We start from the raw sequence: 15,622 nt of genomic DNA, 5'->3' as shown, positions 1-15,622 counted from the left end.
ACAATGCATATTTGGCGTGCTGTCCGTGGAAGGGCTTAGAGCTCAGGAATGGCCCAAACCTAGAGTACCCCCCAAAAGGCAATAGGACAGCCGCCAGACTAAGGACCACCCCAAAATAGCATTGAGATCTGGCGGGGGCTGATATTTGGAAAGTCAGCTGGTTGGCAGGCCGGAAGAGCCTATGTACTCCGGTGGAAGCGACTTATGCGTTTGGAAAGGTAGGCCCAACCGGCTGCTGGTGTTGGACTACGTGATTTTGGGGTGCCGGTCAGGAGGGCTCAAGCCGATGATCAATGGGAGCACCTTACAGCATTGGAACGGGTGAGACCTACCGGCGACGAGGGAGGAGCAGCATGATTGAATAGCCCGACCAGGAGTGCCCGAGTTGCCTCGACTGGAATAGGTCACGGTGTTGGTGTATGGGCCCTACTGGCTGATGACCCCCTGCTAATCAGTGGGCAAAGGGCAATTGACTAACCAAGAGGGCCCATGAAGTCTCCGACTGGAGATCAAGACTCAGGATGACGGATGTGTAGGTCCTTTCGGTTGAGCAGATAAACAGGCTTTGGGCCATCCAACAAAAGGGGACTCTTGCGACATCCGACGGGAGATCAATACTCACGGGATCAAATGGATAAGACCTGCTTGTGGGCGACAAGTCTAAACCGGATTTTGTTTTAAATAAACATTTTAGTCCTCATTAATTATTCTTCCTTGTTTTTATAAAAAACGTTGATATTACTAAATATAATTAGTTGTTTGAACTATTCAGACGAAATTTTGACTGCACTGATTATGTTAACTTGAGATAACTTAATGTGATGAGTTTTTGCAAGGGGAGGAGCCCCGTTCGAACACGTTTGAGCAGTGAGCGCGCGATTGTTTGAAGATCCCGGCTGATGATGCACACGATGGAGTTGGAAAGCTGCATGTAATGGTGAGTGTGTTAACGGCTATATCTTTATCTTTCTGGGAAAAATTGATTATCCAAAAGACCGGCTGATGACAGCGTTACTGTAGTTAAATCTAAAGTAGTCTTAATGTGCCGATCGACGGTTTTCCCCTGTCAGTTCACAGTTTATCTATAATGCTATTATTTAAATCAGTGTTTCTTTTGATTCACAGTTAAGAGAAGTTCAGCAAGTGTGTTTGCATGTTCATTTTAGCTGTAACATTAACATTTCATTACCCTTAGCTACAGTATTTTAACATCAGCATGTGTGCATCAATTAGCTTCTTTTTTAAAGCTAAGTTAGCTGGTCTGTTTTTGATATATTATCGTGTCTAGTATTTATAGTAACTGCAACTGAATTGTTGAGCTTAAAGGGTTATGCTTACATGCTAAAAGTCTATGCTGAAAGTTTTTAGTTAGTCCTGTAATGTAACACTTTTTTTCTGTTTAGGTGTTCATGAAGTTCTAATTAATGTTACAGGATTGTGGGCAAGAATCTCAAGCATGAAATCATTGACTGACATAGTCTTAGTCTAACTGAGATATTTCAGTCTAGGAAAGTTGGGCAGCTGTTGAAAGCTTTCACAACAAATCAAGGTTGGTCCATATCCGTTATAGACTTGCATTGCATAGATTTTAACAGCTTAAGTACTGAAAATGTATAACAAAAAACCTTTACAATTGGTTGTGTAATGCAATCAAAATTGTGCTTGATTGGTTCTGCTTTCTTGTGATCATTTCTTTCATTTTATTCTTCAGTGATTCATTTTATTCCCTAACAGACTAAAGAGCCAACTGATGTCTCTGGTGCTCAGAGGACTTTCTATCGTCCTTGGCCACAAACCTACAGATTTCTACAAAGTATTCCTTGTAAGTAACCTCTGTTTTCTCTCAGAATATCTAAAAGTATATAAAAACATAATCATTTTTATCATTAATTGATAGTTCCTGTGTTTTATAAAACCTCTGAGAAAGCCTAAAACCAGTAAATTATTACAGTAGCTCTTTTAACCTCTTTGGGTCATCTGTTTGCATAAAGGTTTAGTTCATCTAACATTTGCTCACCCTCATGTCGTTACAAACCCTTTGGACTTCGAGTTAATTTTTGAAATACAATTTTAAGTATAGTTAACACAAAAAATTAAAGTAAAATTTAAACTTTAAAGATTTTTAGCTGAAACTGTGGTCCTTGGTGATTCATTTAATGCAAGACGATGGCTACCATCACTTGGAGTAAAAAAACAAAAACAAACTAAAAAAAAAAAAAAAAAAAAAAAACACATGAAAATGAACATTATTTACAGCATTATTACCTTTAATCCACAGCCCCTGCAAACAGTCCTGAGCGCGTTTACAAATGTCTGGAGAGCAAGCATTGTGTGTTGTATTGGTCATCATCAAAATAGTACTTGCATGTACTTATCTTGTATCCCACAACCTATATAAAAATTAAAAATAATTTGCTTGTGCAGTCAGCTTCAGGAAGATTGCTCATGTGTGAGTTTGCCCCTGTGCATACATTATATGTTACAGGAAACACACGCTCCAGACTGTGAATGCACTCAGGACCGCTTGCAGAGGTTGTGGATGTTTCTCAGACCAATTGTTTTACTTAAGACCTCAGTGTATGGTCAGGAGTATCCACAGGTATTAATATACATATATATATACATATTAATATACATATATATATACATATACATATACTATGGCAAACCGTTCAGGAAAAAATTATATTTATAATATGAAGTCTGAATATATAGAATGAAAGTCTGAATATATATAGAATGAAAGTCTTAATATATAAAACGAATGTCTGAATATATAGAATGAAAGTCTGAATATATATGGAATGAAAGTCTGAATATTTGGAATGAAAGTCTGAATATATATAGAATGAAAGTCTGAATATATATGGAATGAAAGTCTGAATATTTATGGAATGAAAGTCTGAATATATATAGAATGAAAGTCTGAATATATATAGAATGAAAGTCTGAATATATATAGAATGAAAATCTGAATATATATAGAATGAAAGTGTGAATATATATAGAACGAAAGTCTGAATATATATATAGAATGCAAATCTGAATATATGTAATGAAAGTGTGAATATATATAGAACGAAAGTCTATATATATATAGAATGAAAGTCTGAATATATATAGAATGAAAGTCTGAATATATATAGAATGAAATCTGAATATATATAGAATGAAAGTGTGAATATATATAGAACGAAAGTCTGAATATATATAGAATGAAAGTCTGAATATATAGAATGAAAGTGTGAATATATATAGAACGAAAGTCTGAATATATATAGAATGAAAGTCTGAATATATAGAATGAAAGTGTATATATATATAGAACGAAAGTCTGAATATATATAGAACGAAAGTCTGAATATATATAGAATGAAAGTCTGAATATATATAGAAAGTCTGAAAATATATAGAATGAAATCTGAATATACATAGAATGAAAGTCTGAATATATATGGAATGAAAGTCTGAATATATAGAATGAAAGTCTGAATATATATAGAATGAAAGTCTGAATATATATAGAATGAAAGTCTGAATATATATAGAATGAAAGTGTGAATATATAAAGAATGAAAGTCTGAATATATAGAATGAAAGTCTGAATATATAGAATGAAATCTGAATATATATAAAATGAAAGTCTGTAATGTTTGCTTGATAAGCAGGAACTTCCTGGGCTGTGAAGTTCACCGCATTCGCTCTTCCGCGATGAAATAACGAATACATTTCTTCATCAGTAGAATGATGTTGTGTACGGTTGCCAATATTTTGGCCCGTACACGCATTCGCCCGGGTGTTAATTAGATGATCGTTACTTAAAATTGCTGCTACTAAATTTCGTGCGGACTCGCTCATTGCTCAAAATGTGAATAAAAAAATTGGTAGACGAATAACACAAGATGGCACTGATAACATCAGATTTTCATTCCATATATTCAGACTTTCGTTTTATATATTCAGACTTTCGTTTTATATATTCGGGCTTTTATTCTATATATATTAAGACTTTCATTCTATATATTCAGACTTTCATTCTATATATATTCAGACTTTCGTTTTATATATTCAGACTTTCATTCTATATATATTCAGACTTTCATTCTATATATATTCAGACTTTCGTTTTATATATTCAGACTTTCATTCTATATATATTCAGACTTTCATTCTATATATATTCAGACTTTCGTTTTATATATTCAGACTTTCATTCTATATATATTCAGACTTTCATTCTATATATATTGAGACTTTCGTTTTTATATATTCGGACTTTTATTCTATATATATATTCAGACTTTCATTCTATATATATTCTGACTTTCATTCTATATATATTCAGACTTTCGTTTTATATATTCGGACTTTCATTCTATATATATTCAGACTTTCATTCTATATATATTCAGACTTTCGTTTTATATATTCGGACTTTTATTCTATATATATATTCAGACTTTCATTCTATATATATTCAGACTTTCATTCTATATATATTCAGACTTTCATTCTATATATATATATTCAGACTTTCATTCCATATATATTCAGACTTCATATATAATATATAATTATTTCCTGAACGGCTTGCCATAATATACATATACATATATATATACATATATATATATAACATATACATATACATATACATATACATATACATATACATATATATATATACATATATATACACATATATATATACATATATATACATATATATACATACATATATATACATATACATATACATATATATACATATACATATACACATATATACATACATATACACATATATATATATATATATACACACATATATATATACATATACATATACTATACATACATATATATATATATATATATATATATATAGATATATATATATATATATATACATATATACATATACATATATATATATATACTATACATATACTATATATATATACATATACATATATACACATATACACATATACACACATATATATATATATATACACATATATACATATACATACATACATATATACACATATACATACACATACATATATATACATATATATACACATACATATATATACATATATATATATATACACATTACAATACATACATATATACACATACATATATATACATATATATACATACATATCTGGGGTGGATGAGTGTGGTGTAGATGGTTGTAGTCCATCGTTCTACTATATATATATATATATATATATATATATATATGTGCGTATGTATATATATGTATGTATATATATATATATATATATATATATATATATATATATATATATATATATATATATACGTATATATATGTATGTATATACATACATACATACATAGTATACATATATATATACATATATATATATACACACATACATATATATATATACATACATATATATATACACACAATACACAATATATATATATATACATACATATATATATATACATATATATATATATATATATATATATATATTTATATGTATGTGTATATATATGTATGTATGTATGTGTATATATATGTATGTATGTATGTGTATATATATGTATGTATGTGTGTGTATATATATATATATGTATATATATATATATGTGTATATATATGTGTATATATATATATGTGTATGTATGTATGTATGTATATATATATATATGTATGTATGTATGTATGTATTTTTTTGTATTTTTTTATTTTTTTTTTTTTTTATAGTGTTTTTTGTGTATATATGTATATACACGTGTATGTGTATATACATATATGCATGTCTGTCGCTATGTTTGGCTGGTGCTTGTGTGGAAACTGCGTTGGAAAGCTGGTGCTGTAGGGAAGTGAGTGCGTTTGGTCGCTGTTGGTCGATATCTATCTATCGATCTATCTGTCTGTCTATCTATCTATATCTATGTATTTATCTATAATCTGGCGCTATCTGAATACTCTCGTCTACTACTCGTCTCTCTAGTCGCTCTCAATGCTCTCAAGGCGGGCTTTGGTAAATTCTCTCCCCAGTGTGACGTAATGCAATGCATTGTGGGGGAAAGGAGAATCGTTGCAAACCGCTGTAAGATAGTACCTACTTTTTGGTATTTTATTTCATTTTGTGATACCCAACAACATAAAATACAATGGATAACAGTTTAAATGTTCATTACCAACAAGCAAATTGCACAAATTCATTGAAAAAATTAACCATGCAACACGGCCATTAACATTATTGATGGTTATCTAATGAGAAATTTCATGATTGTGCTCTTCTGTTGTTAGGAGTCTGAAGACGATTACTGATGACATTGGAATCCTCCTCATTGAGCATGAAGGTGATGTGCTCTCATCTTCTCTCCATCTCAAACCCAGCCTTATTGAAGATCATCATTAAAGGAGAAGTTGTGATGGACAATATTGACGACTTGCCAAAAGCTATGTGCATTCAGTATGGACTTGCATACACACTGCATCTCAACTACCCTAAAGCCGTCTTTCCACTGCACACGGCAAACAACAGCCGTTGGACCGGAAGTCATTCATTTCCAATGGAGAGTCGCACAGGGGCTGTGTGTGGTGCTGAACATCTGTGAATGGGGAAATTTTCGGATCCGATTTGAGCTTCGAATGCGTTCAAATATTTGAACTTAACGACTACACCGTATGCGACACGCTGACCAGATATGATGTATTCCAAAGTTGTCCAATCAAATCAGTTGATAATTATAATTATTTTTTATCACATTTTAGTTTTTAAAACTTTTTAAAAATGCTATGATTATTGATGAATAATAAATGATTCATTTAATTTTACAATTTTATTATTTTTAATGTTGTCTTTATTTTCCCTCCAAAATTTTTGGCGGACTTTGTCCTATATGCATAGCTGTTTATTGTTGGCATTCAATTAATTTAATCATGGTGAATGTACGGAGGATATAGGCTCTTTCTCTTGCACTCCTTTACTGGAGACGCAAAAGAAATACCACAAATCAGTATGGAAAAAAAACTAACTGGCTCGGAGGAAACATCTTGGCGAGTATCACAGTTTAATGCAAGAGCTGCGCCTTAACAGGGAAGATTTCTGTGAGTATTTTCAGGTCTCACGAGAGGAATTTAATGAGGATCCTTCAGGTTGTTGGCCATGTGTGGCAATGACGGCACGGCGTGGATCACGGCAAACAATATCTGGGCCGATTGTTGGTGGGAGGAGTGTGGCTCAGATCAGTCAGGTGATATGTGGCCCAAATCAGGGTATGATCTGGCAGCATATTATGTGACCCATGATAAACAAGATGCATGATAATGGTTAAATGATCACATACATTTTTTTTAACGAAGTGTAGTATTGTTAATATGTAGTCTTTGAAATGGCAAGTCAAAACAGAATGAAACATTATCATTTCAAAATTAAGCAAATTAGTTAAGTGCATTAAACTGCACTTAATTAAAATTTTATTAAATTTTATATTATTATTCTGGGTAGCTACAAATAATCTTAGAATCCTTACATGAAGAGGTTTTTTATTAAGACCAATGATTTAATGTAAAACCACAGCAGAGAGAGGGATCATTTAACCATCATGTAATAATTATTTGGTTTACCATGAGGCACATCATTATTATTAGTATGCTGTCATGCACAAGCATTAAATAAAATGATCATGAAAAGTATTTTATTTTTTTATTTAAATCCTCTGTATCCATGTGATGCTTGGTGTGAGGAAAAGAACAGATCCAAATTCAAACCGCATTCATCGGCGATATGGATCTCCTTTCCTCTGTAGCTATAGTAACAATTGAAAAATGTGGCCGTTAATAAGTTTTACAACAAGTTTTTACGGCGCAGCGATATCAAACGCTCCATTGGCTCTCGCCGGTAGGTATCGTCATAGATTGCGACATGCCGTGTTTCCGGTGATGCGTGTTTTGAATGAGAAACGCGCGCCTTAACGGAGTGGATCAGGATAGTATTTTCAGCGTTTAACAATTTAGATTATTCCCTGCTCCTCGCACAACTATTATATTCTGCCAGAGAGGACTACAACTGCAATGTATCGTCATTTGGACTACTGTGGTACTGCTCTTTGACACACCTGTAATAAATTATTATGATTAAGTTACATGTGTCTATCTGTTACGTTTCTCTTATAGAATGCATTCTTTATATACTCACTCTTCATTGGTTGATTTGTTCTTTATAAAAATATGCAATACGTTTCTTTTTATTGCACAGTTACATGATGTGTGAGTTTTAAGTCTGATTTTCTGTTCAGTTTAATGTACTTTATTGGCATAGTTGTGTGTGTACATTAATGTACAGATGTGGGCCGGATCTGGGCCAACACTATGTTGCTGTCTGGTTTACCAAAGCATGTCACAAAATGAATAATTGTGATTATAGTAATATACAAGGCAATAATCTGAAATATTAAGATTCTGTATTCCCAGACAGCAATATAATGTTGGTCCAGATCCGGCCCACATCTGGCACGCATGAAAATCCAACAAACTGCTTGCTGTCTGGGTTGGGTCTGGGCTATATAAGGCTCAGGTGTGGCTCAGATTTGGAGATTCTGGTTTACTTAAGGCTGAGAATTGGCACCAATAATAAAACCTGTTTTGGCCCAGTTTCAGGGACAGTTCATGGGGGATTAACTGGCTGAGACTCGGCCCGGTTATGGCCCATGTGTGGCCCTTGTCTGTAATCCCAGTTCTGGGCCACTTCAGGGCCGTCATTCTTTGCGGCACTTGGGCCGAGGGAAAAGTGATTGTGTGGCCCGGATCTGGGCCAGAAGACATTTGCTATGTGGGTCACATAAAGGCGGTGGTATTTGCATAATGATCAATGAACGCTGGTGTACAAATTCTACAGAACTCACCCATGTATGCTCACCTCATCTGGAATACCTTACTGTTAAATGCAGACCATCATTTCTCCCACGGGAGTTCACGTCAGTAATCATGATCTGTGTGTACATTCCACCTGAGGCTAACGCTATCACCACCATAGCCGAGTTAGCCAACTACGTCTCCTCAGTGGAAAATATACACTCGGACGCAGCAGTCATTGTCCTCGGGGACTTTAACCAGACTAATCTGTCATCTGAGCTCCCCGGCTACCATCAGCAGGTAGCCTGCCCTAGCAGAGGGACCAACACGCTGGACCATTGCTATATTACCATCAAAGAGGCTTACCGTGCTTTCCCAAGGGCTTCGCTGGGCAGGTCCGACCACGCACGCTGCTGCTAATTCCACAATACAGACAAAAAGTTAAATCCTCCAAGTCACCATCAAAATTCGTCCGGTGCTGGTCCCCAGAGGCCATCGACAAACTTTGTGGTTGTTTCGCGTGCACAGATTGGGAAGTTTTCCATGCTGCAGGCGATCTCCATGACGTCACCGACGCAATAACGTCATATGTCAATTACTGTGTGGACCTGTGCATACCAATCAAAAAAATCAAATACTACAATAACAACAAACCGTGGTTCAACAAAGATATTAAACAGTTAAGAAAGGAGAAAAATGCAGCTCATCTATCAGGAAACAAAGAACAATATATGGCTTCCAAATACAAACTGAGATCTGCAATAAGAAGAGCCAAATCCAATTATGCTACTAAACTAGAAGAACAAATCACCACTAATGATACACGTTTTATCTGGAAAAAACTTCAAAACATGACAAATTACAAAAAGAAACCAACCCCCATACCTGATGGCGACGATCAGCTCTCTGATACACTCAACTTCTTTTATGGGAGGTTTGAGCAGGTATCGGCTACTCCACCACCATCTCCTCCCGACCCCCTCCCCTCCCCCCCTTTTATTATTTACAAGGAGAAGGTGAGGAGCACCTTCAGGGGACTTAAGAGGAATAAAGCCCCCGGTCCAGACAACATCAGCCCCACTGTTCTCCACCACTGCGCTGCAGAACTGGCTGGGGTCTTCGCCGACATTTTCAATACCTCCCTCTGTCAAAATTTAGTACCCAAGTGCTTCAAAGAATCCATTATCATTCCGGTTCCTAAGACCAAGACCATCTCCTGCCTCAATGATTACAGACCTATTGCCTTGACATCAGCAGTCATGAAATCATTCGAGCGCATCATACTCAATCACCTAAAAACTGTCACCACCCCCCTCATGGACCCATTCCAATTTGCATACAGAGCCAACAGGTCAGTTGAGGACACCGTCAACTTAGCAATTCATCACATACTGAACCACCTTGAGTCTGCAAATACATATGCCCGCATCCTGTTTATGGATTTCAGTTCTGCATTCAATACAATAAACCCGGCCAAACTTTTTAATATATTACTGGACATGAATATCGACCCATGCATCTGTCACTGGATTCACAGTTTTCTCTGGAACAGGCAACAGAAGGTAAAGATTAACAATTATACATCCTCTCTTCTGTTCCACAGTACAGGCGCACCTCAAGGTTGTGTTCTTTCACCCTGGCTATTCTCTCTTTACACAACCATCTCACATCACACCATAGTTTCTGTCGGCCTATACAAATATGCGGACGATACAACTATCATAGGATTCATCACCAACAACCAAGAAACCGAATACCATGCACAGATCAACCAAGCAGTGACCTGGTGTACAGACCATGATCTCCTACTCAATACATCAAAAACAAAAGAACTCATCGTCGACATAAGACGTTAGCCATCCCCCAAAACTCCAGTGCTCATTGAGGTGAACCCATTACCATCATTGATACATTCAAATTCCTTGGGACCCATATCAGCAACAACCTCAAATGGAAAATCAACACAGATCATATCTACAAAAAAGCCCAGCAAAGACTTTTCCATCTCCGACAGCTTAAGAAGTTCAGAGTAAGGTTACATCTCCTGCTCCGCTTCTATACGGCCATCGTTGAAAGCATCCTCACCACGTCCATCACAGTTTGGTTTGGCAGTCTTGACACACTTTCCCGGAAGAAATAGCGCATCATCAACAGAGCATCCAAAGTTATTGGTTTCACCCCTACCATGGGGAGAACGAAATAAACATCCCTTGAATCACTCTACCATAAACGGACACTACGCAGAGCCCACAAAATAATTTCTGATATCACCCACCCTGCACACTACGCCTTCCAGCTATTGCCCTCTGGGAGGCGTTACAGGACAATCGTCTCTAGAACAACTCGCTTCAAAAACAGTTTCATCCCAATAGCAATAAACTTTTTGAACTCTGAACGCTGAGGACTGTGGATTAAGCATGACCCTTTATGTATTATTATGTATTAATGTGTCTGTATGTATATGCATGTTATTTGATTTTATGTTTATTGTTTGTTTAATGTAATGCTGGAACCTGTACCAAACAGCTGTACTGAAAACAAACTTCCACCAGCTTGGCTGTGTGGTCATTAAAATTAAAATCAATAATCAAATCAAATTAAGGCATGACAAGGATTTGCATACATTTAGCAAATTTGGCAAACAAAACACACCTGACAAACTGACAATCTCACTAACTCTCTTCCAAGCCTCATTTTTCCTATTAACATCTCTGTATGATTCTAGGGAAGAATCATACAGAATGGGGTTTTCTGATACCGCAAGGATAATTTTCTCTCCCATGCTGCCGACGATCAAAATGAAATTTCCGTGCGACTGCCACTAGGGGGCGAATTCTAACAGTCATGTCCGAATGTCCGTGTGCAGTGGAAAGCAGGCTTAAATCTATGAAAAACACATTCCAGTTCATCCACAGGTACTTCTCATGAAAAAAAAAACAGCTTACAATGTAAGGAAATGCGGGAATCTTCCATGAGAAGCCACTTGTGTTTTTGCTGTATAAGACCATTTAAAGTGTGTTCTGTCACTGCATATTTGTGCTGTTAATGCTCAGTTAATGCGTGTTCGCACAATTTTTTCAAGGGATATAGCATATAGTTTGTTGAATACTGTGTTCTCATGTTTCTTCTAATTGTAAGTAAGTACTTTCAAAGCTTATTTTTACTTGTCCTGTGGCTGATAAAGTTTCATGCCTTGTCATGATACAATTTCTTTGGTAAAAAAAAAAAAAAAAAAAAAAAAAAAAAAGGTGCATTAAAATCTTTTTCCTTTTTTAAAAAATTTATTTGAAAAAAAAAAAAAAAGTTTCATACAATAAATCTCAATCTATGTCTAATTACATTGACATTACATTAAAATATAACATTTATCCTTACTTAAAACATGTAAAAACATGTTATATATAGATATATATATTACACACATACAGGTCAAAAGTTTGGAAACATTACTATTTTTTAATGTTTTTGAAAGAAGTTTCTTCTGCTCATCAAGCCTTCATTTATTTGATCAAAAATACAGAAAAAATGTAATATTGTGATATATTATTACATTTAAAATAATTAAATTATCATTTATTTCTGTGATGCAAAGCTGAATTTTTAGGTTCATTATCACATGATCCTTTAGAAATCATTCTAATATGATGATTCATTATCAAAGTTGGAAACATTTCTGCTGCTTAATATTTTATCAGAACAATGTGAATACTTTTTTAGATGATACTTTGATGCAGATAAAAAGTAAAAAAAAAAAAAAAAAAATAAAATCCTGTTTTAAAATATAAATATTTTGTAATAAACATATACACTACTGGTCAGTAAGTGTGGGGTCAGTAATTTTTTTTTCTTTTTTTCTTTTTTTTAATAAATCATACTTTTATCAGCAAGGATGTGTGTAAATTGATAAAAAGTGAAAGTAAAAAAAATATATTATTAGAATATCTATTATTAGAATTTTTTTTTTTTATTTTGAATAAATGCAGTTCGTTTTAACCTTTTATTCATCAAATATATTAGACAGCAAACTGTTTCCAACACTCAATAATAAATCAGAATATTAGAATGATTTCTAAATGATCATGTGATAGACCTGGTGTTACATGTGACAACTGAAGGCTTGGAGTAATGATGCTGAAAATTCAGCTTTGCATCACAGGAATAACATTATTTTTTTTAAAAAGTACATTCAAATAGAAAACTATTATTTTAAGTTGTAATAATATTTCACAATATTACTGTTGTTTTTACTGTATTTTTAAACAAATAAATGCAGGCTTGATAAGCATAAGACACTTCTTACAAAAACATTAAAAATAGTAAATGTTTCCAAACCCCTCTTTGACCTGCACTATATATATATATATAATCTATATAGTTGTAACTTACAATAAAGTTATTTTATGCAACCTACAGTATACTCCAAATAATAAATTGATGTGAACTTTAGATTGAGTAAAGACTACTAATGTAACTTAATTTGTCTACTGCATAAACTCCCAGATAGCAAGCATAGTCGGCCTGATTTCTAGCTGAGTGTCGGCACAATCGCTGGAGTCCCGGTCGGCTGAAGTACTGTCTCACATCGTCGCACCAAGTCTGGGCATCTTGTAGTCGTATTAAGTACATTGCATTGTATCTGGCCCTATTATGGCTTATGTATGTGACTGAGCTGTTTGGTGCAATGACTCGGTAATTAATGATGATGATGATGATGATGATGACAACAACACAAAACTTGGCCTATAATACTTGTAATGTCCATTTTTTACCCAGTTGATTTTTTCATGATGATAATGATTAAAATCATGATAAATCAATCTATAGTATTATTAAATATTTATAATAACATAACCTAAGAAAACTAATATTACAGAAACAACAAAAATGATTAAAAAATGGTACAGAAACATGCACATTGTGGGAGGAAGTCGTGGCCTAATGGGTTAGAGAGTTGGACTTGCAACCCAAGGGTTTGTGATTCATTGAGTCTGAGTCGGCCGGCAGGAGTTGTAGTTGGGGGGGTGTGAATGTACAGTGCTCTCTCTCCACCTTCACACCACCATTGAGTGCCCCTCTCGCACTCCTTTAAACAAGATAAATAATTTTTGTTTTATGCTTTTAACATAAAGAAAGACTTTGATTAAATGTTTTCATCACATGTGAGAGGCGAGTTAAAAATTGAAGATGATACTTCAAATAAGACACTTTTTAAAGATGCGGAAGCGATTGATGTGGAATAAATTACACTTTAGCTGAAATGTGAGCAAAAACCACCAGGAAAATGTAAGCAAAAAAAAGAAATAAATAAATAAATTAAAATAAAAATTCTACCAAATGCTTATTTAAAGTCTTAAGATTAGGCTTTGAATTTATTATTAACAACAGCCATAACAGTCGGTTCGAAAAAAAGGTTACAATAAACCCTCAGATCTTCTGGTCTGTACTACCCTCCTCTTTGAGTGGGTCTGAAACATTCATTTCACAATGGTGTTTAACCCTGGGACGATCTGGGACGTTTTGTTAATATTTCAACTTAAATAAATGCATTTTATTTTATTGGAAACATTTCATTCACGGAATGCACATCATTGTTCACAGAAATGTAAGCTATATTTATTTGTGACCTAAAACTATATTAAATGTTTTATTTTATACAGCGTGTTATCTATGTAAGTATAGTTTTAATTACCTTCTTTACAATAAGAGAATAGTATTTTACTAAGATCAATAAGCTTAAGAAATAAGTTTTTTGAATACATGTTTAAATGTAATGATAAATTATTTGTTTTCAGGAATATGTTACTATGATGGAAATTTTTATTACCATTTAAAATAGAGATATAAGTCCTCTTCTTTAGCTCGAAATGGTTATGTATGTGGTATGCGTGTTTATGAGTTATCAGAGCACCAAAATTGTACTATGACAAGGCAATTACTCTTTATATTACTGAGGTAACTTTGGTTTATGATGAAATTTTCTTGAGTCCTCATAATTAAAATACTTACAAAAAATATTTTATTAAAAAAATTTAATATGCAGACTTTTTCTGGGTGATGGGTAAATGTTTGTACGACGCAAAATCCATACTCCTATTAGAGCGTCCCCTAAAACATAAAAACCAACAACGTGTGTGAGTATGTGAGTGTTGAGTGTGTGTGTTGTGAGTATGTGAGTGTGAGTGGGTGTGTTGGTGTGTGTGTGTGGGTGTGCGTGTGTGTGTGTGTGTTTGTGTGTGTGTGTGTGTGTGTGTTGTGTGTGCGGGTTGTGTCAGCATGCCCGCCTCAGCAAATGGTAATGCCCTACCTGTTAGTGATAAGAGCTCAAAGCAGGATTTAATTTTCCAACTTACTGTAAATTTGTGAAACAGTGTACTCCGATTGTAATGGAAGTCAATTGGCTTAATAATGTAAAGCATTTTTAGTGACAAATGAGACTATAAGTAAATTTTTAGTTTATTGTTATAAAGTATGTTTATGTATAATCCCTGGTGTTACACTGGACTATATTTCTGACATGAGCTGTACATGTGTTGACTTTGTGTTAAAACAACGTTTTATACGGAGTTAGTTGAAAAACTAAAATCTTTATTTAAAATGGGTTTTATAAGAATCAATAAACATACTGTTTAGTTGTTGTTTAAAAAATGATTTGCTTTAGTACCATGTTGTTCTATTCTTCTTTAAAAATGGGGATAAGTATCTTTTAGCCTGTAATGTTTACATATGTGTGTGGTGCTTGTTTATATAGATTTCTCAGAGCAAACA

This window comes from Cyprinus carpio, chromosome B14, assembly GCF_018340385.1.
Source record: "Cyprinus carpio isolate SPL01 chromosome B14, ASM1834038v1, whole genome shotgun sequence".
NCBI lineage: Eukaryota > Metazoa > Chordata > Actinopteri > Cypriniformes > Cyprinidae > Cyprinus > Cyprinus carpio.
The sequence above is the reverse complement of the archived record's forward strand: the minus strand, read 5'-3'. Positions refer to the sequence as shown.